A 27,007-nucleotide genomic window follows, 5' to 3' on the forward strand; every position below is an offset into this window, starting at 1 on the left:
GTACCTGGGTGGCTGAGTTGGTTAAGCATCTGCGTTCAGCTCACATCATGATCTCAGGGTTCTGGGATCCAGCCTTGCATCAAGTTCCCTGCTCTAGAGGGGGTTTGTTTCTCCCTCCCCATCTGCCCTTCACCCCATTTGTGCTTGCTCTTTCTCAAATGAATAAATAAAACCTTTTAAAATAAAAAATAAGATCTTAATAATAAAAGTGTATAAGTTACCTTAGTGACAAAGCCAGGGAGGTAGGTAGTGGCTGGATTGTGAAAAATATGATATATTATGGCTAGAAGGTTGGGCTTTTCCCTATTGAGGACCCAGATAAGGAAACTGAGAGGGTATTTACCAGATAGGATTTTAATTTTTTATCTATTTATGTGGTGTTTTAAAATGAAAAATCCCTCAGGGTGCCTGTGTGGCTTGGTCGGTTAAGCATCTATCTTTGGCTCAGGTCATGATCCTGGGGTCCTGGAATTGAGCCCCATGTCAGGCTCTCTGCTCAGGCTCTCTGCTCAGTGCTCTCTGCTCTGCTCTCTGCTCAGAGTCTGCTTTTCCCTCTCCCTCTTTCCTTCCCCCAACTACCATAGACCTTTCATTTTCTATGCAGAAAATTAAAAAAAATAAAATTTATTCACTTAGTGCTAAATGATACAAAAATCAAAAACATGGAACTAAGCCAGAAGATCTCTTTCACATAAGGAATTCAAGGCAAAGATTTTTGAGAATTGATATTTAAACCAAGTCTTAAAGACTGAAAATTAGTAACTGTAAGATTTCAAGTCTTATTAAGATAAACATCAAGCCACCTACTTCTTCAGGCCTGAAATGGTTGTTCCCCTATTCCTCTTCTTTCACATAACCCATCATGGAGTCGCTATCAGTCTAGGATATAAGCAGGAAAATAATAACCATTATGTTTACTTTTAGAAGGAAGGGAATTTGGCCAGAAATTGTTGACATTGGTGGTAGATAAGCAGAAAGCCAAGGAAAAGACTCTATTGGCAACCTGGGAACACAGGAAGCCACTACCGTGCTTAGGCTGATAGGAGAAAGCTGGGATCATCCAGCAGGGATGAAGGCCTGGAAGATACACAGCAGCCTCTGAGGATGGAGCTGGGAGGCAGAGAGGGGATTACATAAAACACCATCTGCTCTGTTTCTTTCCTTTCACATTTTCCACCTGTGCCTCCCATTGGTTGAGAGTCCAGATGACAATCGAAGCCTTAGAGATCATCTACTGGGATGCCCTCCCAATCAGAAACAGAGCAGCGCAGGTTTTGAGGAATGGATCTGAAGACAAAGTGCCATGTGAGGAAGCTGGTCTAGCAAACTGGACGGTGAGAGACCACATGGAGGAGAATGGAAATGCTTCAACGGCACCACCACCAATTACCAGACTTAGGCAGAAGGGTCTAGAATCTTCTAGAACAGCCAGTCTTTCAGATAAATGCAATACAAGAATGAATTCAGGTTAAACCAGTGAAAAATCTCCTAGCCACCCTACATAATAAAGATAAATCGCTATTTATTTTAGCCACTAGGTTTTGAGGGTGATTTGTTATAAACAATAGTTAAAAGTGTGCCCATATATGTATCAAATGGTTTAAGATCTTATTAAGAAAGCACTATTAAAAACATTATTAATTATTATTAATGCCAGCATTGATATAATAGCATTATCATATCAGCTTCAAGGTTAATGTATCATTATGTCTTAAAAGCTATTTCAAATGCATATGGATTAAATTCTGACTTCAACATTTATATTTGAGGGCAGGGTGCAATTGTAATTCTTAGTGTCCCTTCCCCTCCTCTCTGTAGCATGTTATCTCATTTATGGGTACACCTACATATTTTTTTTGACTTAAAGGAATATAAAAATGTACTTCTCAGTAACTAAAATCCATTTTCTTTCTGACACTGGCAAATATTTTTAAACCACCCTTTGATATATGCCAATTAAGAAAGAATTCAGGTAGTATAGGCCCCTTTGCTTGTGTTTGGAACAAAGAATGGGACAGTGAATTGAACGTTCTCTTAAAGGACAGAGTTTGACCCCACTGACTCTGTGGCCATCTCTTGTTCTTGTATGGAAGGAAGCTTTTGAAAGTCTTCTGTAGAGCCAAACTTAGAGCGCTCTTATCTGAAAGGAGCTGCTTGTCTCCATCTATGACTCAGATTATTTCTTTGCATATTAAATTACAAGAGACAGTTCCAGCTGGATCCATCAATGTATTTATAACTCAGCCACACAATTTTCCTCCAGGCAGAAAACTTGGCAAACACACTCCCAGCCTGGCTGCGACTTTCAAAGATGAGAACAGGAAAATAATCATGGCAGTTTTTATATCAAACTTCTTGTCTAAATTCTGAATATAAAGGGAGAATTTCAATCCCCCAGCACACTAAAAGTGACCATTTCCACCAAAGGAGTGAAGGAGTAGGGCAGTTGAGGAATTCATGAAGAGTCCATATAATTTCTTCTGCCTCTCTTGGATCTTGTTCTCAGTGAATGATCTTAGGGTAACAGCAGTGAGGATATCCCTTGACTTCTGTGAAAAAAGGAGCAGTGTCGTTTGCTGATGACCTGGCACAGTACCTAGCACATCATCTAGACTCTGGTGCTGTGTACTTGAGCACACTGTCTCATTAATCGGTAAGATAGATTTGGGTTTCCTCATAAGAGAAAACTTAGGGGGCACCTGGGTGGCTCAGTCAGTTAAGCATCTGCTTTCAGCCCAGGGCATGATCTCAGGGTCCTGGGATCGAGCACCATGTCAGGCTCCCTGACCAGAGAGGAGTTTGCTTCTCCCTCTCCTTCTGCCCCTCTCCCTGCTTGCTCTTTCTCATTCTCTCTTCTCTCAATAAATAAATAAATAAATAAATAAATAAATAAATACCTTTTAAGAAAGAACTTTTATGGTGTGTTAGTTTGCACACTCAGAATCCACATTTATCTCCTGTCATTTATGTATAGCTTTGTTTCCAAGGGCAATTATATAATTATATATATACATACGACTTACAGTGCTCTTACCTGAAAGAAGTCACTGTGATATCCATCAGTCGCATGTATCTGTATTTTTTTTTATTTAGCATGTGACAGAAAATCCAGCTAGTCTAAGTAAAAAGGTGATTTGTTTAGTCCTGTAACTAAGCATTCAGGGATAGATCTTTATCAGTCACTGCTGTAATATGCTAATATCATGAAGAATCTCTCTATATTTCTCTAGCCATCTTCTTTAGTAGTTGCAAGATTGTCATTCTATACCTAGAAATTCTAGCACAGAAAAATCTGCTATTTCCTGATAAACTCCAGCAAAACACCTGTTAACTAACCTGTTACAAGCATTCAACTGTGCCTAAACTAATTGCCGTAGCCAAAAGGAGGGATTAGGCTGAGAGGATGAACCTAGAGCATAAGTCCTATGGCAAAATAGTGAGATTTATATAGTCATATGATTGTATCAGTGTTCACCTTCTGATTTTGATAATTATAGGCTAAGTAAGATGTTTCTATTAGGGCAAGCTAGGTGAAGGTTATGTGGGAATCTACAATTTTTGAAACTAGAATTATTTAAAAAAATTTAGAATTATACATTGAACGTGGTGGAATATATGACAGTAAAGACTTTAAAGTGTAATCATTTGTAAAAGACTTCACCTAGAAATCTCTTTCCGTCATTTGAATTAGAACTGATTCATCAATTGAATTTGAATTGATCTCCATGGTTGGCCATGCCAATATTCTCTTGGTTTTTTACTTTTTATTTTATTTTTTATTTTGGATTCATAGACCACTTCTTTTTTATATAGATACTGTTGATTACAAAAACATGTATTATAATTAATGTGTTTGAATATTTGTCTTCCCAGCTAGATTTTGAGCATCTGGGCCAGGTCTGTAGGTTATTTGTCTTTAAAATCTGAGAGCCAAGCAGACAGCCCAGTCCAGAACAGAAGTTTATTAAATGTTACTGGAATACATGAGCAGGCACATAATAATCTGTTAATTCATATCAGCAGCTCGAATCATACACTGTTATTTTAACTAGGTAATGGTTTGGCTTTTAAATAAATATTTATTATTATTTTCAGATTTTATTTATTTATTTTAGAGGGAGAGAGAGCACATGTAAGAGCCAAGGGAGGGGCAGAGGGAGGGAGAAGCAGACCCACCCCCCCCCACCCCCCCCTGCCAAGCAGGGATCCCAATGCTGGGCTCAATCCCAGGAGTCTGGGATCATGACCTGAGCAGAAGGCAGATGCTTAACGGACTGAGCCACCCAAGCAGCCCTTACATAAATATTTAAACAGAATGTTAGTTTATAGTGTTCATTTAACTCTTCCCTTTCATAGATACCAATGCCCAATACCGTGTTACAGCTAGAGAAAATATATCCTGAATATGTTTTTCAGAAAAAAAAAATTGGAAAAATGCTAATAGCATTGCTTATTGTTGCTGCTTTTTGCATGTGGAGTGTAAGGAGTAAAGTGAAGGCCCTGAGATTTCATTTATGCATTTATTCTACCAATATTTATTAAGTATATCAATACATGCATTTATTCTACCAATATTTATTAAGCATATCAATGCCATTTTAGGATATGGTCTGCACCAGCTCATTTTAAGAGATTAGTGAATTCATTTGAAGAAGCAGGCAATTCAGTGAGGGAGAAAGTCACCTTAAAGTGTAGCGTATTGAAAGTGAACTCACAGTTCCCACACCCCACCCCCTGCTATTGTCCCCTGCTGTCTTTGGAATGAGCCAGTTTTCAATCAGCTCTGGTGTTGTCATATGATATACATCCATCAGCAAACATGCATGAGCTCCTGCTGAGGACAAGTGTCATGGGATAAAATGATCTTGAAAATGCTCACCTATCTGAATATATCTAGTGCTGGCATTTTTATACCCTACATTTAGTAATTATTTTTACTAATTACAGTTATTAAGATGGATAAGATATATAAGTATTAGGTATTGCAAACTTATGGCAAATAATATGTAATCAATTCTATTTCAGTGTAATGTGCTCACACGTCTTATTATAGTAAGTATAATAAAAGTCCAGAGGTTTTATATCTGGTGAAATTTAGGAAGAAGGAACCAGATATCCATTTGTTGAAAAAATATTGCAGGCTGGAGACCTAGTGTACTGACAGTTTTCTGTGTATAAACATAAAGAAAGCCCAAAATATTTTCTGAATATACATAATACATTATAGGGATAAAGTTCCATGGAGTTTCTAGTAATAAAGTAGTTGTCTGAAGATTATAATTAATCTGAAAATGGGAACTGACCTAACTCTTACTTGCAATGGATTGAATTATATCCCCCCCAAATCCTGTTTTGAAGTCCTCTAACCCCCATGTGATGGTGTTTGGATATAGGGCCTTGGGGAAATAATTAAGTTTAGATGAGGGTGTGAGAATGGAGCCCCATGATGGAATTAGTGTCCCTATAAGGGCAGACAACAATGAACTTGTTCCTCTTTTTCCCTGCCATTTGAGGATCCAGCAAGAAGGTTGCTATCTATAAGCTATAAAGAGAGCTCTCACTGGAAACTGAGAATGCTCACACCTTGATCTTGGCCTTCTAGCTTCCATCACTGTGAGAAAATACATTTCTGCTGCTCAAGCCACCTAATCTATGGCATTTCATGATGGCAGCCTGAGCTGACTATGATTGTACCTTTCCTTCTCTCCATGTTTAATGATAGTAGAGCTGTGAACACATATTCAAGTGCACTCCCAAATATTTTTGCACTTTGACTCTGACATCCTTGGACTCTAAAGGATGAAAGATTGGACCTGGTGGGGAATTCAATAAGATGTCAGGGGAACTGGAAGCAGTCAGGATTTACTTCAGAGAAAGCTGCTGCTAATACTGAGATAGTTTAAATGTAAGAAAACACATAATCCAAGAATAGTGCTACCTGTTGGAAATATCCTGATCTATGTCTAAGACATGGAGAAAGAAATGGAGTATTATACCTTATTTTCTGGTTTGATCACTTAAGTCCAAATATAAGTGGATTCTGCTTAAGCGTCCACATGTCAAAAGTACTTTATTAAAATGGTCCATGTGGTTGGTTTAGGATGATGGAATGAGTATTTTCTGTAATGTCTTTATTCCCTTCCTATGAAATGTCTAAAAACCTGTGTTGAATCTATTGTTCAGTGCTCCAGGAAGCACTGCACCTTGACCAAGCTCGACCAAGAACTAAAGCTTATGCCACTGGTAAAGCTTATAATCCTCAAAGATTATGATTTTTAATGTATTAGGTTTAGTAACTGAGTTCAGACTACATTTCTGAAAACGCACTATATAGACAGTGTTAAGTGTCTCATTTACCTTTCCCATAATCTCTTAGTGATGTATACTTTCTTAATTTTCACATCTTTTTTGGACAGGGACCTCTTTAATTTCCCCATTTTTAGCTATCTTACTCATTTCTGAACAGAAAAAAAGGTGAGGCAAGATTCTGTGACCCATAAGAAATGAAATATGTGACCCTTGCATTTGAATAACTTGAATTAAATGGGAACAAAATAGTATGAATATAAAATTAAATATTTCAGCAATTTGGAAGAATGACCAATGACTTTTTTGCTGTTATTCCTGGAGGAGTAGGGGTTTAATTGTACTATAGCAACCTAGGGACTGAAATGAGAATGAAGAATACATAACAGGTCGTGAGCTAAGATCCATGGGTCAGCAGCAAATGGAATACCTTAGGGAAAGGAGGGCAACTATTTGAAGCAAATTTCCCCCACCTACGCCCCCAATCCCCCCACCATAAGAGAATAATGAAGGTTGGTTGGAGCCAAACTGGAAATAATTTAGCATCACTATAAGACTACAAGCAGCAACTATTCATCCAGAAAGCAGAATAAAATAGGTTTTAGGAATACTGAGCCAGCAGCAGTTTATTGTAGAGTCGAGGTAGTGGGTGGGGAGAATTGGAGGTACAGAGGTAAATAATGTAGGAGGATTTACATGGTCTTAAGAAACCCCCCCTCTCTCCCACTAACGTTATGGTTCTTTTTTTTTTTTTTTTTTTTTTTTTTTAATGTTCTGGTTCTGTCACTTAAAGAATTCACAGCAACAACGAGTAACCTAACAGGAAGTATGATTTTTGTTAGTCTAGATTAGAGAAGGCAACGCAGGCTCCTTGCTTCAACCTTGAAAACTGTGATGGTCAGTTCCATAGATGCACTTTTGATTCTCTTTGAGATCCTGAAACAGACCGTGCTCCTTCCAGCAGCTCTGCCTTTGCACATTCATACATCCATCTCTTCCCCCTGGAGTACTCTTTCCTGTCGCGAATTCATACTCAGTTTTCAGATTTCCATGCAAACAAAACTTCTTTGAGGTTTCCTTCTTATGATCCTCATACTTAGGCAAGCGTATTCACTGCTTTCATAGTTCAAGTTCCTTCTGTCCATTAGCTCATCTCATTTTATACTTACACATACTGTGTGACCATATTGATTCCTGTTTATCCCTACGGAAATGTAGGCTCTTTGAGAGCATAGGAAATATCTGTTAGTGCTGGGGATGTAATGATGCACAGAAACAAAGTATTTGACCCGTATTTGGCGTTGAATTAATATTCCTTGAATGTATGAATCAATAAATCTTCCAACAATCAGTCTGCAGCCAGGACTGCAAAGTCTAGACCTGAAAATGCGTCTCTCTGAAGAGAGGAAAAATGCTAAAACGTATCTCAAACAGAGTGAAAATACTGATGAATCTTGCCAAAACAAACAAACAAACAAAAATACACCGGGATTAAACCTACTTTGGTATCTCTGAGACAAAATACCCTGCGCCAAGATTTGAAATACTTTACCCTTAAAGAAACATGACACACCAAAAGTAACATTTTACTCTCCATGCTGACAATGTCAACTTTCTGACATACAAATTTGAAATAGAGATGCACAAAGACACCAGGGAAATGCTTGGAAGCCCTGAAGTGCTGAGAATTCTTTGGGCAGACTCCTTCTCTCCGCACAGATGAACACCATGAGCTTGCTGGAAGGGGTTCAAAGAACAGCCCACAGCAGCACTCAAGTTTGCTAAAGTGACTGACGTTGGCTTCAGCCTGGATTCCAAAGGCGACAGCTGACAAGGAAAAGAGGAAGGGAAAGCAGAGGCGAGATCTGAATTGTTGCAAAAGCCTGAGGCAGCAGAAGGCAAACATCTTCTGGGGTTATCATGCGTTCCTAGCCAGTTGCACCAGAGATCTTTCTAACAGAGTAACAGCTGGTGATTGGAGCAGCCAGCTCTGAAGAAATGCCCCTCTCCCCCACATCGTAGGGTCTGGAACAATAGGGGTGACGAGAATGAGTTGTTTGTCTTTTGATATCTCATTTATTCCTCTCTGCAGGGAGGGCTATTGTATTGGCAGACATTACATAGCACTAACTCTATGTCAGATATTATTCTAAGTGCTTTACTTATGTTAAGGAATTGAATACACCCAGCAATCCTGTCCCATAGGTACTATTATCAACCCCTCTTTTCAGATGGGGAACGGAGGCAGAAGCATTAACATAATTTGTCCAAAGTCGCACAACTAGTATTAACAGTGTAGCTCATAAGAACATTTGCTTGGCACTAAACTGCCCCTTTTTTATGGTATTTCAAATAGTGATCAACGTTTATTAAATGTTAACTGTGAGTGTTTCACATACGTGACAAATACCATATGAAATCTGCAGTTCAAGCTCAGGAAGAGTGTTTTCCATCATGACTCGACAGATGAGAGAATTGAGGCAGAGAGAGGGTTCTATTGAGAAGCAGCACATTACAATGTAAATGATGAGATGGGAAGTGATGCGCTCACTCATAGAGATGGATGCCTTGTCCATAAGGAGCTCATAGTTTAAGGAACTAAGGGTAGAGGAGTAATTCTCAGTGATGGGAGGAAACATTTATTAGCCATCGACCCTGTTCGGGTACTAGGCAGGGCATTTTACACACATTGTGCCATTTAGTGCTTATATTGTCCCTATGAGAAAGGTCTAATTCTAACCCAGTCTTCAATAATTATGCATTTTTTATTATATGCATAGTCAGACCTCAGTGAAGGAGCTGAAGAGCCTGCCTTAGCAGAGGTGTTTGGCCGAGAAGCCTTTGCCTCCTCTGTCATAGCCTGGGTTCTCAGGGTCAGATCCACGCCACCAGCACGCAGTTTCTGTAGGTGTCAGACTCTAGCAGGATCCATGTCTTTAATCCTTATCTTTCTGTAGTAAGCATGTGTGAGGAACTCAGTATTGATAAATAGTATAACTACAAAATCTTTAGAAAACCATCTATTCTGAGTGTTATTCATGGAACACATCCAAAGAACTCAATAACTGATATAAATGAGCAGGTGCTTGTTCCTCCTTCTCCCACCTCCCCCCCCACCCCACTTTTTTTTCAGAGTATTCTTAAAAAGGACAGATGGGAACAGATTGAGAAAAGAAAGAAAAATGTATTTGCATAAAATACCAAAAAAACCCACAGACTTTTGCACTGTTTCAGATGCCTTTGTAGGCAGAAATACTTCTTTTTGAGGATAATTATGCATATTGTAGCAATGCATGGTATGGATTTTCCTTTGGCAATAAAATCAGTAACTCAATGCATGGCCCTGAGAATATCCCATTACCTCTCTTGACCACAGTCTCCTCAATTTCCATTTCTGTATATAGACCACCTTGGCAAGATTCAAAAGAAACGCGTTTGACCAGTGGTCCAAGAAAATAATGCCTAGGGCTCTAGTGGCTCTCCTTGGCTTACAGGGTAGACCCAATCTCTGCAACCCGAATTGCAGGCTCTATATCGGTCCCCAATTCCTGTTTACCTGGCTTGCTTCTTTCCTTACCACCACCGCCCCACCGTCCTGACTCCAGGCATTATGACCTGTGTTGTTTTAGAAAAACATTTTTTTTCCCAAAATTCAATCCCTTTTCAGATACCGTTTCCTCTATGTGTTTGCATATCTTTGCTTCTTAAGGGACATCTACTTATCCCTCAGGACCCTGAACTGCTTTGTGAGAACAAGGGCTTCAAGAAGGCTCAATTATTGTCTTTAAAATGTATGTATTTGCCTATGTGCTAGGGGCAAAATGTCTTATTTTGCAAATTCGTAATTTCCAATAAAATTCAACTTTTTTTTGTTATTTGAAAAATTATTGCTTTTAAAGCTAAATCTCTCCTTATAAGTGGAACATGGTTTATGTGCGTTTAACTTGCACAGTTGTTTGTTCACTGAGCTAAGGGTATATTTCTCCCTTACGTTTCACTTGTTAAACATCTGGGTCTTTAGAATGTACTTGTGAGATGTTCAGCTATAGGGTACCTTGTGTTAGATCTCCATGGCAAGGTCCCATGAGGACCTGTTGGGCTTCGGGGCTGTGATCTTTCTAATTGGTGATGTGTGGGTAGCAATGGCCGTGTGTGTCTCTTGACGTCTCTGCCTGATAGAATGTACGAATGAATGGAGGAGTTCTGGTTTTATAAGTGAAAATCATTCCTTTTCTAAAGGAATCATCCTTTTCTAAACCTAGAAGAATGTATAAGGCAATAAAACTCCCACATCCCCTCCATTACCTGTTTCTCCCTTTCTGTTTGCAAAATCTACCTGAGGTCATAGGTCACAATGTAGCCCCAGCCTTTAACCCTCTTCCACTCCTGGAGCTTAGTTTAGTAATTTCCATAACGGAGCAGAAGGGAAGGAGCGTTGTGTGTGTGTTGGCTAGGTAGAAGGGGCTAGTTTATCGATTGGTGGGGCACGGATCTGATCAACCTCTGATTTCTTCTCAGTGGTGTCTCTCCACACTGAAGCTCATGGTAGTTCCTTCAAATGCATTTGAACCATCTGCATGCCTCTCAGTATTATTGGAGTCCCTCTTCCTTTCATGGGCATTTTATTGGAAAGCTTTTATGCAGTGAGAGTAAATGAGCCTTGGCTAACTGATCAGCGAGTCACGGGAGTCCTATCCTAGCACCCGATTCTTTTCATTTCCTGACACTTCTCTGAAAGCCCTGGATCTAGCCCTCTACCTGCTATATCATAGGTGCTCAATAAAATGTTGATCAATAAATTGCTTATTCCAGTGTGCACATGGGTAATATGGACGATGCTAAATTAAAGTCTTTCTTACTTAACCCAGCTACAAGTTTAAATATAATCCTGCCCCCATGGCAATTTCTCAAGAGAGAAAGGCCATTAGCTCTGCTGACATGTGTAATCTCCAACTTGACTTAGTATCCCAACCCCACATTTCTCAGATGGGCTTAGTTGATTAAATGAAACTATGTGGGGCTATTTTTCTCTCTGTCCAGTAGAATTCATGACTGAGTGGCCTCCTCATATTTCAGTTCAGGCTTCAGTGAGTTTCTGAGGAAAATTGCTTTTTTTTTTTTTTTTTTGGAGAAAAGAGGCTTAAGTATTTTATTTAAAAAAAATAAGAAGATAATTAAATGTGTGACTTAATCGGGATAGTTTGTATTCGGTGAATATTTGAATTTCTTATTTTAAATGATCTAGCGTACTGTAGCTTTTCATTCATTCCCTCATATTTCCTAACCCTCAGAGGAAATATCCATCCCAAGAATGATCTCAAATTATGTCAGAGTAGGATTAATGCTATGATCTTTGCTTTCTTATTAATTTTCATCTTCTAAACACAGAATAATTGAATTTCTTTCTTAAAACTTATTTTATCCTATCAGTGCTTTAGAAAATACGTAGGGAGTTCCTCTGGCAGATGCACAAAGTTTAGAGCAAATGAAATTGCTTTGAAATTGACTGATCATCATTATCATGGTCATCATTTTAAAAGGCGAAGAGAAGAAACAACATTTCTGTCCCTCAATTAGCGAGTTGATCCACCAGAAGAACAGGAATCAATTTTGAGGTTTAACATGGCAGGTCTGGGACCGTATTATGTAATTGGTGCACTGGGTCATTGTTCGTGTTGAGATACTGAGGCACACCTTTCAGATTCCTTTTCAAGAAAAGACTGTCCATCTACATGGAGTGTGGAAGCTGACAGCTTTCACCTGGTAACACTGTCAGGGTCTGTTTCAGTATTTTCTTGCCTAGATCACACTCCCTTCTCTGTCTTCTATTCAATTATTGAGCAAGGTGGTGGTAAAAAAAATCTGACCATTTCCACTCAGTATGGGATTCCTCTGATGGTAATCTTTGGTCCAGACTTTTTTCTTTGGGTTGCAAGAGACTTTGCCAGCTCTGCCTTGCAATCTGATGGCACCTCTTTCCCAATCACGCTTGCTCCCATTTCCTTTCTCAGAGTTTCTCCCCAGTAAACTCTGGACTCCTACTGTGTCTCAGCATTTGCTTCTAAGAGAATTCAGCCTTTGAGCCATGTGTTAGGAGGGTCAATAAGAAAGTAAACCAAGTGGGTGAAACATCAAGAAGAGTTAGCTTTGCTTTACCTCTACTCTTTTTTCTTTTTGAGAGAGAACACAAGTGAGAGGAAGGGAAAGAGGAGGTGAGGGAAAAAGAAGAAGTGGGGGGAGCAGCAGAGGGAGAGGGAGAAGCAGACTCGCTGCTGAGCAGGGAGCCCGACGTGGGGCTTGATCCTAGGACCCCATGATCATGACCTGATCTAAAGGCAGGTGCTAGGGATCCCTGGGTGGCGCAGCGGTTTGGCGCCTGCCTTTGGCCCAGGGCGCGATCCTGGAGACCCCGGATCGAGTCCCACATCGGGCTCCCGGTGCATGGAGCCTGCTTCTCCCTCTGCCTGTGTCTCTGCCTCTCTCTCTCTCTCTGTGACTATCATAAATAAATAAAAATTAAAAAAAAAAAAGGCAGGTGCTTAACTGAATGAGCCACCCAGACACCCCTTTAACTCTGTTCTTACATTCATATATACAGTAATACTTTCTGAGATTTTAAGCAGCATTTGCCAGTATGATTTGGGTGTAGAAGGAAGGAGAGCAAAAAAAAAAAAAAAAAAAAGGAAGGAGAGCTTTCTGTTTAGGGTTACAATTAAGCCAGCTGCTCACTTCCAGAGAGAGTCATGCTAGAGTGTGGAGAACAAACCCATCTCTATGTAATAATGATAAAATATTTCCCTATTTTCCTTTTGGTTTTGTCCCATGTGTTTACATTTCCCTTTCATGATAAGAAGGTGTTGATATGCCAATATAGAAATGAAGCCTTTCTGGCTCACTGGCTTTCTTAACAAAAACAGAAATAATCCTGAGTGCTGTTCATAAGAATTTCATCATCCTGTATAGGTCCATTATTGCTTTAGAATTAATTCATCGTCCTTTAGGGTCCTCCCCATAATTATTTGAGCATGCAAAATATATTCACCTAAGGCCACTGTAACTCACTGAGTTAAAATCTGACTTAGGTGTCATGATGATGATCATTATCATCATGTCTAACAGAGTATTTACTATGTGGCAATTACTGGGATGGGTGTTTTTATATGGTCTAATTTACAACTTATGAAAGTTCTAGGACATTGATAGCATGATGTCCAATTTTCATATGTGAAAACTAAGCCTGGAAAGGTTAAGTAACATGTCTAATGTCACATCGTTAAAAATAGCAGTTTAGCTGTGTTCATCAGGGAGGACAAATGGATTCATTTTGCCTGGATCCAAGACCATTGCTCTTTTTCTTTCATGTAAGAGTTCTATTAATAGGAGCACAAGAAAGACTTTATAACACTTCGGAAAGATTATGCTTTTTTTTCCCCTGAAATGTCTTTCTGGCATGTAAAAGAACACAGATTTCATTGCACAGAATGTATTTTCACTTCCCTGATCAATCAGAAGTGTTTATTTCCTTTCTTTTGCTTTCTCTCATCAAGAATGCAGAAGTTATTCTGACTTTCTTTGTCAGGTCCGTATTGTGCCTTTTTTTTTTTTGGTGTGTGTGTAACTCTTTCCAAGCACCAGCTATTTTCTGTTTTCTGAGGTTATATTTTAATTAAAGTATTATACTGTTGCCGAGTGACAAGAGTGTGGACTATAAGTACGATAGATATGGCTTTGACTGGAGCTGACACTGATACTGGGTATTTGACAAATTATCATGTATATTGTAAGAGGATGACGCCTACTTACAGATTTTCTGTGGTGGTCAAAATAGAACCATTTGTCCAACTTTTATTTATTTAGCTACCATTCGTTGATGACTATAAAGACAGACATAAGTAAGTGCAACAAAACAGACCCACAGATTATTAAGTCAACATAAAGATACATAATACAGGTAGAACACTGGACATGGGCAGGGGATTGGGCAGGCAGGATTTTCTGGAAGATGTGATACCTGAGTTCAAATTTTAAGTTATAAGGAAATATATCTGGGTAAGAATAAAACAATGAAGATAGAGAATATCAGTCAATGAAGAAGGAACCATAAAAGCAATTTTTAAAAGTTCTACAGAAAACATACCAAGGTTGCTTCCGTTGGAGTAACTACCTGTTGTGGGACACAAATTATGAGGCAGTGGGTAGATGGATATGTTCTTTTGTGTATATTCAATATCCAAATATTAGAACGATGCCTCATATACAGTAAGTGATTAAGAGGTTAAACTTCTCCATTTTCTTCCTCAGACTCTTGTTTTTATATGTTTATTTCTTCCTTTTTCTCTTTTTAGTTTTCTAGGACCTCCATAATTTCCCACCAGTCCTCAAAGTTCACTCATTTGTACAACCATCGTTAGTTAGATTCTTTTTTTTTTAAAGATTTTATTTATTTATTCATGAGAGACACAGAGTGAGAGAGACAGAGAGAGGCAGAGACACAGGCAGAGGGAGAAGCAGTCTCCTCACAGGGATCCCTATGCGGGACTCGATCCTGGGTCTCCAGGATCACAACCTGAGCCAAAGGCAGATGCTCAACCACTGAGCCCCCCAGGTGTTAGTTAGATTCTAATCAGTCATTTACCCTCTTTCTCACCTCCGCCCCCTATCCAGGATGTTTTCCACAGACCCCCTCTGTCTTCTAAGTCACGTTGGCTGCCTCTTCATTTACTATCAGGTCTGGATCAGGTCTTAGGGAGTGATATTACAGGTTTCTTAAAAGAATTATCTGGAATGTTCTGAGGAGAGAACAAGAATTAGAAGGCTTGAAAACAAATGAACTGGATAATAATATATACATAAATAAAGTAGAAAAACAACTTAGGAAATACTTCTGTTCTTTTAAAAATATTTTTTAATTGCTACTTTATTGTTCATATTCATTTTTTACTTTTTAAAAATTTTTATTCAAGTATAATTAACATATAGTATTATATTAGTTTCGGGTGTATAATATAGTGATTCAACAATTCTATACATTTCTCAGCACTCATCATGATAAGTGCACTCTTAACATCCTTCACCTATTGCACCATTTCTGTCCTTTTTTACATATTTTGTTTGTTTGTTTTGGCTGGAGTTTTTGGGTTGATTGGAAACAGCTGTGGAGAGAATTTTGTAGGCATATTTGAAATAAATTTATCTCTTGAACTGGAATTCTAGAAGAGGTTTGAGGGCAAAGAATCATGTCAGCCATCATTCAAATCATTTTAGAGGGACCTGCTTTGTGCAAATGGGAATTCTATTTCTCCTTTACCAGATGCTTACCTGGCAAAGATGACTATAAAATAACGTCAGGGAACATTCATTTATTTTTTGTTCACTCACTCATTTATTCTATCATTAATTTCACACTTAGGATAAGTTGGGCAGCTACTGCCGGTTGAGGTCTGTGCTAGCTATCCAGCATGTGAAGAAGATTAAAGGTTATCTTTTCGGGAATTTCGCATTTTCAGTGGGAAGGCAGATTCTACACAGATGATTATTGTTCAGTGTAACGTGGTACTTAAGCAGAAGTGATGATTGGTTGTTCTGGGAGCATAGACGTATGAGCTGCAATCTGCATAGAAAACATCAGGATAAATACACATTTTCTGGGTGGATTACGGAGGAGGAGCTTGAGTCATGGTGCAGAGCCTCAGAAGTGTATTACATAAAGTCAAATGACTAAGATTTTGGATTATGGAGTCAGAGGAATAATGCCACATTTCTCCCCCTTATTATCCCCTTCCAGTATCTCACCCCGCTGAGCACTAGGCATGGGATGAGATACTATCAGCCCACCTTGCCCAGTGCTCGTGCAGCCCTGTGACTTACCGACATTTTATATTTTATTTATTTATTCATGAGAGACCTAGAGAGAGAGGCAGAGACACAGGCAGAGGGAGAAGCAGGCATACACGATGCAGGTTTGTTCCTAGAGATGGTACGTATCCAGCCTCGTCATAGCACTCCCTCCTGCAATAGAACGGGCATATCCACGTGCTCACTAGTCTTCCGTCTATGCTTCCGGCACTGCTGCATGAAAATCTAGAATATGCCTATTATGGCAAAAAGAAATCCTGCAGTTATTCAGAGGCAAGAAATAGCACAAGGCTCTGGAAGAATAATTTGGAAGTGCTTTTTGAGGCCCTCGGGGGAGGCACCCATTAGGCAGCGGCATCCAACACACTGTCAACTTCCATTGATTTGGTTGCCACCATTATTCAGGTGAAAAATGGTTCTAATAAAGCCCCCTCTCTAAGATGCACTGTATGCATGCCCATGCTCAGAAAACTCCACACATCTCTTCATCAGCCCACTTATTACTTTGTGGGGCCAGGATGCTATTTTCTCTCTCACAATATTTTTTGAAGCATTGGAGTCAGGTGTGTTGGGTCTCTGTTACTCAACTGCAAAATAAAATACTCATGATTGGGGTTTACTTTCCAGCCCCATTTACTTTATTGGAAGTAAAATAAATCGATATTAGGAAGAATTAAGTAACGATAACTGATGTGATAAATGAGATAGATAATTATTATGGTACCTAATATGTATTAAGCCTTTATCATACCAGCATTGTAGTGGCTTTGTCTCATTGAATTCCTGTGATAGACCTAAGGGTACATATTATTACTTTGTTACTCTACAAATTGAGAAGCTAGGATAATGTTGTCTAAGTTTATTTAAGCTGCTGCTACAACAATAGCGTGGGCTGAGTGGCTTATAGACAACAGAAGTTTATCTCTCACTGTTCTGGTCGGTGGGAAGATGGTGAGGGCTTGTTTTCCTGGTTTCTAGATGACAGTCATCTTGTTGTGTCTCCACTTGGTGGAAGGACAAGGGAGGTTTCTGGTAGCTCATTTGTAAGGGACAAATCCCATTCCTGAGGGCTCCACCCTCGTGACCTGATCACCTCTCAAAGACACCACCATTAAATATCTCAACTGGGGATTAGATGCCACCTTATGAATTTTGGAAAACACAAGCATTCCATCTATAACAGACAGACATGCTCTATGGTGCCCCCCCCCAGTGGGTCACTCCCTTGTATGACCCTCTCTCCTTGGCTGCAGGTAGAACCTGTGACCTGCCAAAGGTGAAGGGACTTCTCAGATAGAATTAAGTTCCCGAAGCATTTTATTTTGAGTTACTCAAAAGGGAAATCCTTCCAGGTGTTCTCATCTAATCAGGTGAGTCGTATAAAGAGTAGCATCTGTTCAGAGTATGAAGAAGTCCTGTTCTCATCTTGATAGGAATTTAACATTTTATATGCGAAGGCAGGTTCTAGACAAATAATCATGGTTTCTTATGATGGGTAGTACGTAAGCCAAAGTAGCTATCGCTTGTCTCGGCAACACAGGTGAATGAGCCACGGTCTGCATGGACAATACCGGTGTTGGAAGATGAATACAGATGTCTGAGTGGACTACACGGGGGGGGAGCTTGAGTCACGGTGCAGCACCTCAAAGGTGAAATGCAGTGAAGTCAAGTGGCTAAGATCGGTCAGAGGGTTTCCCACTGTCTAAGGAAGAAAGGTACCAGTTTGTACAGCGCAGGGAAATGAATCCTGCCAACTGCGGGAGAGAGATGGAAACGGTGCCTTTCTCAGTCAAGCTTCTGATCAGAATGCAGCCCAACCAGTACCTGAATTGCAGCCTTTAAAGATCTGGGTAGAGGACCCAGCCACGTGTGCCAGGACTCCCTTAGTCACGGGAACTCCAAGAAAATAAATACGTGCTTTTTTAAGAAATTTTAATTTTAAAATTAATTTAATTTTAAATTAATTTTTAAATTTAATTTTAAAATTTTCATTTTAATTGACGTAAATTTCACATAGCATAAAATTAACCCATTTTAAAACATGTCATTTTGTGCAAGCCTTACTACTGTTAATTTGCTAACATTTTCATCACCCCGAAAGGAAACCTGATACCCAGTAAGTTAGCAGGGGTTCTACAACCCCCTTCCTAAAACCCTTAGCAACTACAAATCTGCTTCTGCTTTATAGAACTATACCTGTTGCAGATATTTCATATAAATGGAACCAAACAGTATGTGACTTTTGGGTCCGGCTTCTTTTCAAGGTCCATCTGCATTGTAGCGTGTATCAGTACTGCATTTCTTTTTCTTTTTTTTTTTAACTATTTTTTTTTTTATTGGTGTTCAATTTACCAACATACAGAATAACCCCCAGTGCCTGTCACCCAGTTACTCCCACCCCCCGCCCTCCTCCCCTTCTACCACCACTAGTTCGTTTCCCAGAGTTAGGAGTCTCTCATGTTCTGTCTCCCATTCTGATATTTCCTACCCATTTATTCTCCCTTCCCTTATATTTCCTTTCACTATTATTTATATTCCCCACATGAATGAGAACATATATGTGTCCTTCTCCGACTGACTTACTTCACTCAGCATAATACCCTCCAGTTCCATCCACGTTGAAGCAAATGGTGGGTATTTGTCATTTCTAATGGCTGAGGAATACTCCATTGTATACATAAACCACATCTTCTTTATCCATTCATCTTTCGATGGACACCGAGGCTCCTTCCACAGTTTGGCTATTGTGGACATTGCTGCTATCAACATCGGAGTGCAGTCATCTTGCATCTGTATCTTTGGGGTAAATCCCCAACAGTGCAATTGCTGGGTCGTAGGGCAGGTCTATTTTTAACTCTTTGAGGAACCTCCACACAGTTTCCCAGAGTGGCTGCACCAATTCACATTCCCACCAACAGTGTAAGAGGGTTCCCTTTTCTCCGCATCCTCTCCAACATTTGTGGTTTCCTGTCTTGTTAATTTTCCCCATTCTCACTGGTGTGAGGTGGTATCTCATTGTGGTTTTGATTCATATTTCCCTGATGGCAAGTGATGCAGAGCATTTTCTCATGTGCGTGTTGGCCATGTCTATGTCTTCCTCTGTGAGATTTCTGTTCATGTCTTCTGCCCATTTCATGATGGGATTGTTTGTTTCTTTGGTGTTGAGTTTAATAAGTTCTTTATAGATCTTGTAAACTAGCCCTTTATCTGATATGTCATTTGCAAATATCTTCTCCCATTCTGTAGGTTGTCTTTGAGTTTTGTTGACTGTATCCTTTGCTGTGCAAAAGCTTCTTATCTTGATGAAGTCCCAATAGTTCATTTTTGCTTTTGTTTCTTTTGCCTTCCTGGATGTATCGTGCAAGAAGTTACTGTGGCCGAGTTCAAAAAGGGTGTTGCCTGTGTTCTTCTCTAGGATTTTGATGGAATCTTGTCTCACATTTAGATCTTTCATCCATTTTGAGTTTATCTTTGTGTCTGGTGCAAGAGAGTGGTCTAGTTTCATTCTTCTGCATGTGGATGTCCAATTTTCCCAGCACCATTTATTGAAGAGACTGTCTTTCTTCCAATGGATAGTCTTTCCTCCTTTATCGAATATTAGTTGACCATAAAGTTCAGGGTCCACTTCTGGATTCTCTATTCTGTTCCATTGATCTATGTGTCTGTTTTTGTGCCAGTACCACACTGTCTTGATGACCACAGCTTTGTAGTACGACCTGAAATCTGGCATTGTGATGCCCCCAGATATGGTTTTCTTTTTTAAAATTCCCCTGGCTATTCGGGGTCTTTTCTGATTCCACACAAATCTTAAAATAATTTGTTCTAACTCTCTGAAGAAAGTCCATGGTATTTTGATAGGGATTGCATTAAATGTGTATATTGCCCTGGGTAACATGGACATTTTCACAATATTAATTCTGCCAATCCATGAGCATGGAATATTTTTCCATCTCTTTGTGTCTTCCTCAATTTCTTTCAGAAGTGTTCTATAGTTTTGAGGGTATAGGTCCTTTACATCTTTGGTTAGGTTTATTCCTAGGTATCTTATGCTTTTGGGTGCAATAACCAGGGAGGAAATTGAAGAAGTCATCAAAAACCTCCCAAGACACAAGAGTCCAGGGCCAGATGGCTTCCCAGGGGAATTTTATCAAACGTTTAAAGAAGAAACCATACCTATTCTCCTAAAGCTGTTTGGAAAGATAGAAAGAGATGGAGTACTTCCAAATTCATTCTATGAGGCCAGCATCACCTTAATTCCAAAACCAGACAAAGACCCCACCAAAAAGGAGAATTACAGACCAATATCCCTGATGAACATGGATGCAAAAATTCTCAACAAGATACTGGCCAATAGGATCCAACAATACATTAAGAAAATTATTCACCATGACCAAGTAGGATTTATCCCCGGGACACAAGGCTGGTTCAACACCCGTAAAACAATCAATGTGATTCATCATATCAGCAAGAGAAAAACCAAGAACCATAGGATCGTCTCATTAGATGCAGAGAAAGCATTTGACAAAATACAGCATCCATTCCTGATCAAAACTCTTCAGAGTGTAGGGATAGAGGGAACATCCCTCAGCATCTTAAAAGCCATCTACGAAAAGCCCACAGCAAATACCATTCTCAATGGGGAAGCACTGGGAGCCTTTCCCCTAAGATCAGGAACAAGACAGGGATGTCCCCTCTCACCACTGCTATTCAACATAGTACTGGAAGTCCTGCCTCAGCAATCAGGCAACAAAAAGAAATAAAAGGCATTCAAATTGGCAAAGAAGAAGTCAAACTCTCCCTCTTCGCCGATGACATAGAAAACCCTAAAGTCTCCACCCCAAGATTGCTAGAACTCATACAGCAATTTGGCAGTGCAGCGGGATACAAAAGCAATGCCCAGAAGTCAGTGGCATTTCTATACACTAACAATGAGACCGAAGAAAGAGAAATTAAGGAGTCAATCCCATTTACAATTGCACCCAAAAGCATAAGATACCTAGGAATAAACCTAACCAAAGATGTAAAGGATCAGTACTGCATTTCTATCACTGAATACTATCCTGTTGTGTGGATATAGAGTATTTTTGTTTATCCATTCATCATTAATGGCCATTTGAGTTGTTTTCATCTTCTAGCTCTTGTGAATAGTTACTGGATACGTATGTATATGTATTTGTTTATCTGTTTTCAATTCTTTTGAGTATGCAACTAACTGGAATTGCTGGATTATGGAAATTCTTTCAATACTTAGCCTTTTCAGGAGGAACTGCGACACAGTAATAAATGTGTTTTAAGCCACTAAATTTGTGGCAAATGCTCATGCATAGATTAGTTTGTGGAAGATCAGGGATTTTACATCAGATCTATCTGATGTTAGGTGCGAAGATGATAAACACATCCATATCAACTCCAATTTTCAACAAAAGTTTGCTGAGTTCCTAATATACATAAGTGGCTCTCCCACTTAAACCTGCTAAAACCTGTGTTTTAACAAGCTTCTGGGAGCTTCTGATGAACAGTAATGTTTGAGATCTGCTACTGTCTAAGAATAATCTAGGAATATATAAGCTAAGGAGATGGTGGAAATGAACATTCCCTCATGGGATGCACAGTTTACTGTGTGAAATGGATAGATTTAAGCAGACAGTTCCAATATAGTGTAATTGACAGCTAGAGAGAGGGTACAAATTATGTTCTGTTGGGCTCAAAGAAGAATTACATCTTCTTTGGAAACCTGTTTCTTCACAGGGAAGGTGACATGCAAGATGGGATTTTAAAGAAGAAGTGGGATTACTGATGGAGAAGTAGGATTTCCCAGCTAATAGAAAGGGGCAGCGTTTAAGAGGATGCATATGTTCTGTGTAAGTGATGGGAAGTTGAGGCAGACTGGAGAACGTAGGAGAGTGTATCAGAAGATGAAACTAAACATCAGAGCACCAAGAAGGTTGGGCTTTATCTATAGCACTTAATGAACCATAAAAGAATATTTAGAAGGGATGGCATCTACTTGGAATTTCATTTCCAAAGCCTGAAATTGGTAGTAGAAAGATGTAGAACATAATTAGGAAGACTTTATTGTGTAATTTGCTACTTTAACGGTCACTATGACTCAGTATTCTCTAAAGTATTAGAATGTGTTAATCTTTTCAACTCCCTTCATGGAGTCTGGTTAAGGATCACTTATTTGATGACGCTTGCTTTGGTTTTGTGGGGACAGCATTGATTATAATACTACATGACATTGTTCTCTTTATTCAAAATATTCAACTCTACCTTGACCTTCTGAATTATGACTAGTTAATATTTGCTGTTAATAAGCATAATAACATTTAATGAGTTCTTACTATTTGTTAGGAACCATTGTATTACTAGTTACTTAAACTAGTACTTCTCTAATCAGAAGGTTTAACATTAACCCAGTGATTCTGCATTTCTAACAAGTTCATGTGTGATAATGATGCCCCTGGGCTGAAGACCATACTTTGAGTGGCAAGCATATAAACAGCCTTGTTTTGTCAATAAGAAAATAGGATCAATGTGGTAAATAATTTACTGAGACCTTGGAGCTCAGCTACATGGAAGGGGTTGAGTCAGGGTCTGAAATTACGTGTATGTCATCAACCACAGAGGAGGCTATCGACGTGCTGGAGGTTGCAGCTACTTCAGCTGGCAGAGTATGTTTTGCAGAGGGCGGTGGCCTATCTTAAATGTGAGAATTTACTGGGAAATTGTGGGAGATGCCTTTGGTTAATTAGAATACCTGTTAATGAATTTTTTGAAAGCTACTGAATAATTTTGAACCGACGAAACTGGTTCTTAAAGTTTGTCTTTAATAAAAGTTAATTAATGAAATGCCATGATGAACTTTTAAAGCTAAGAATGAGTGACCTTGGAAATATGTAAGTCTCAATTATTGTTTCATAGATAGGAAAACAGGCCTAAAGAAGAGCCCCAGAGTGAAAATATAAATCTGGTGTCAAGCTGGGCCTTACTCATGATGCTCCATCCATTTACAGGGCTCAGTAAGAGATTAAACGTGATGATTTAAAATTGTTAGTGTAACATATAGAACTAAGGTCCTTTCTAAAGAACGATGAAAGTCACAGAACATTTGCACATACCCTGATATTTTCTGCTTTTCTATGGACGTTATATTTGTGTTTTTATGTATATGTCCTATTTTAAAATTATGGTTTCATGTTCTTAAAGTTAGTGAATCTACCTATAAACAGATTGATAAAACAGTACTAAATATTGAAACATTTTCTGAGTTAATCCTGGTGCATGCTAAGGAGAATATTATTCTGCAATATGAGCGTATGTTGGCGTTGAGGAGGGGACTGATATTCTTTCACATCCAGGTATTGGCAGATCTCACAACAGGGCTACAATTTCAAGTTTAAGCTTTTTCTTTGCCATCCTTTTCTGGTTTAAAATACTCACTTGTGTGACCTGAGCACACTCAGAGGGGAAATTGGCAAGTTCACTGAGTGCCTGAAAACTCATGGGTGAGTGTCAAGTGTTCATCTTGCCTTTCGAGTCAGAAGGGTCCCTGCAATTTCATTTGAAACCTAAACGACAAACTGAAATAGAGAATATCTTAGTATAATCCAAGGCAGCGACACTGAAAGTTATTTGGAACTTTGTAAGATTCGCTCTTCACTAAACCTACAGTCATTAGAGATCACTCTGGAGTCATAGCTGAGCTACGGAACACAGGAAGGAGGGAAATGCTACTTCTGGCTTTTCATTTTCAGAGGCACCATCAGAGGAAATCTTTAAGTAGAAAAAGCACATGATTTCAGTTAGTTTCTGGGGGATAGCAACCTGGAAACTAATGTATTCGATACTTGAAGTCTCAAATTGTTCTTAGACACCACAACTATGGAAGATGAAGAAACCATTAACTTTATCACTGCCTTTATGTATCTTCTGAGCTACAGCCAGAAAGAGAGACAATTAACACACACAGTTTGTTGAAGGAATGACAGGAGTCCAGGGCATTTTGTTGATCCTGACATTTTGTGTCCAGGTATTTTGAGATTCCCTTTCTTGGAGAACTATTTTTAATGTAGATAACTGGATGCAGACAATGGGAATTCAATAATAGTATTATTTGGGGAGGTGGGTAAAGTTAAAAGGGTAAAGAAGATGTAGTAAGTACATACCTCAGTCATATGCTTCTTCCATTCCCCACCCCTTGTTCCATTATATGGAAGTAATATAGTTAGAGAAGTTCTCAATTAACTAGTACCAAACAGAAGCCTTTATGACTACAGTTGAGTCTCACCAGTCTTCCGTTATAAGAGAGACCACATAATTCAGGACTTCAGTATGCTCATGGGGTCACCCCCAAAATAGGGGCACAGACAAGGTATCTAGCATTCCATAAGCCTTGAGATTTCTTCTAAACTACTCCTCTATTATGGATTCTTCCTTTGTTTTGTTAGACCTTTCCATGTCCCCTTCTTGGAAAAGCTCACATAAAATATCTGTACATTGAGTGAACTGGTCTCCTAGAATCACTTTGTCAGCCTTAAGCCATGGTCATATTTTACTCTTTTCTGGAGAAGAGTCTTTCAGATAAGGATTCCTTTCTTGGTCCTTTAAATGCATCTTTGCTGGACTTTTCCAGTGGATATACACCCCAGGACTGAAGCTTAATATCCCAGACTCAAATGCCCCTCTGACTCATTATTGCTCCCTACTTTTTTTTTCTTTTGTCGCAAACAGAAGGCAAAAGCCCTAGACCTGACTCCTAATTGTCCAATTTTTCTCTTTATTTAAAATACTCACTTGTGTGACCTTGGGAAAATTAACTTATCTCTGAATCCTGTTGCCCCTTATCTCTAAAATGCAATGACTGAAAATGTTGCTCTCACAAGTCTCTGTATCACTATCAAATTACAATGCTAAGTAAGTAAAGATGAAATGTGGTGTGTATTACTAGAGTGAGGGAATATCAAACCTAGAAACCAAAACACCTTGGAGGAGCCAGTCTGAAGCTGATAAGATTAGACATTTCCCAATTTCCATAACCAATAATCAATAAGCAAAAAATCATCAATCAAAATGCAACACTGCCCTGCGTACTCCTCTCTCATCTATCTGTAGCATTTCCTTAGTAGAAAAACTAAGGGAATCCCAGCTGTCTATTTGTTCTTTGATGTATTGCTGTGCAGAAGATGTCTTTCTGGCAACTACACTGTTACTGTCACTAAACATAAAGTTCTTCGGATCATTGAGATGACATGGGTAATTAATTCAGAAGGAGCCTCCTGAGAAGCATGTGCGTAAGGTAGAAGAACCCCTACAATGTGCTTCTGAGAACTTTCACCGTCAAACTGAAGAGTGATAGACCCACAAGAATTTTTCAACATTTTCATTTGGTAAGGGAGCATAATCTGTGTGGTATTCAGAACTCTGTGAATCTGTGCTATTGGCAATTATTAAATGTTTCCAACACGAATAGCCTGTAGAATTTAAGAGAATTAAATATGGCTTATTGGCTTTACTTCTTCTCAGGTCATTTACTTTTGAAGCCAGGAGCCATCCTCAACCCCTACGTTTTTCTTCACCATTTCATCCAATCAGCTACAAAGCCCTAAATATTTTATCTCACATATTGGAACTCTCATGACAGCCCTCCTGCCAATGTTTCTCTGCAGGTCTCACCAAATTTTGCTTTAATTGTTGAGCAGTTATGATATTTACTCTTCTTCTGTCCTTCAGTTTTAACTGCCTTAATCTGTCATATGATAGAAGTATGTTCGTAACATTACATATCTGATGTCAACCCTGCCTAAAAATTTTCAGTGGATATATAAATATGGTCCATATCTAGGTCTATTAAATATTCCCTTCTAGTTTCACATTCTCCCATCTAAGTAGCCTCGTATCACTTACGTTCCTCTAAAATATTTGAGAAACCAACAATATTTCAAGCACTAAATAAATAGTGTATGTAGAAGGAGATGGACTTGGAGAGAACGTTCAAAAGAGCAAAAAGCATCCACGTTGTAGAATTTAACAAAAGAGTAACATGTTGAGCCAGTTCAGTGTTGTCTTTTCTCGAGGATGTTCAAGGGTATTGCCAGAAGGTGCATGTCATGTGGCCTATGTTCAGGCTCACTTTAGAATATTTCCAAAGCAGCTAGCAATTTCCTTGTCCAAAGTCATTTTTAACTTCTCTTTATGAGGCACCTGGGGGGCTCAGTCGGTTACGCGTCTGCCTTCATTCAGCTCAGGTCATGATCGGGGGTCCCGGGATCCAGCCCTGGTTGCCTCCCTGCCAGGTGGGGAGTCTGCTTCTCCTTCTGCCTCTGTTCCTCCCCCCACTGCTTGTGGTCAGTAGGTCTGTCTGTCTGTCTCTCTTTTTCAAATAAATAAAATCCTTTAAAAATATAAAATAAAAAGAATAAATCTCCCTTTCTTTTCCACCATGGACAAACATAGCCAGCTCATCAAGGGACAGAAAATACAGCAAATAGTGGTCATTGCATCGGAGGAAGCATCTGACATGAGCAGACACAGATGCAGACCCAGAAAGGGTAGACGAGGGACATAACGGAGAATGTCACAGCCATGACGAGCACTGTACACAGCTCATGGGAAAGGAAGAAAAAAGAAAGTGAAATAATAATTTCACTTTCTAGTGCTGTAGAAATAAATGAACTAAAACTCAGTAATCAGAGTATTTTAAGATTTTATTCAACTATTAGAGAGAGTGGGAGGAGGGGCAGAGGATGAAGGAGAGGGAGAAGCAGATCTCTCAGCTGAGGACAGAGCCCGGCACAGGGTTCGATCCTAGGACCCTGAGATCATGATCTGAGCCAACTTGGACACT

The sequence above is a fragment of the Canis lupus genome, chromosome 5 (genome assembly GCF_011100685.1).
Source record: "Canis lupus familiaris isolate Mischka breed German Shepherd chromosome 5, alternate assembly UU_Cfam_GSD_1.0, whole genome shotgun sequence".
Classification (NCBI taxonomy): domain Eukaryota; kingdom Metazoa; phylum Chordata; class Mammalia; order Carnivora; family Canidae; genus Canis; species Canis lupus.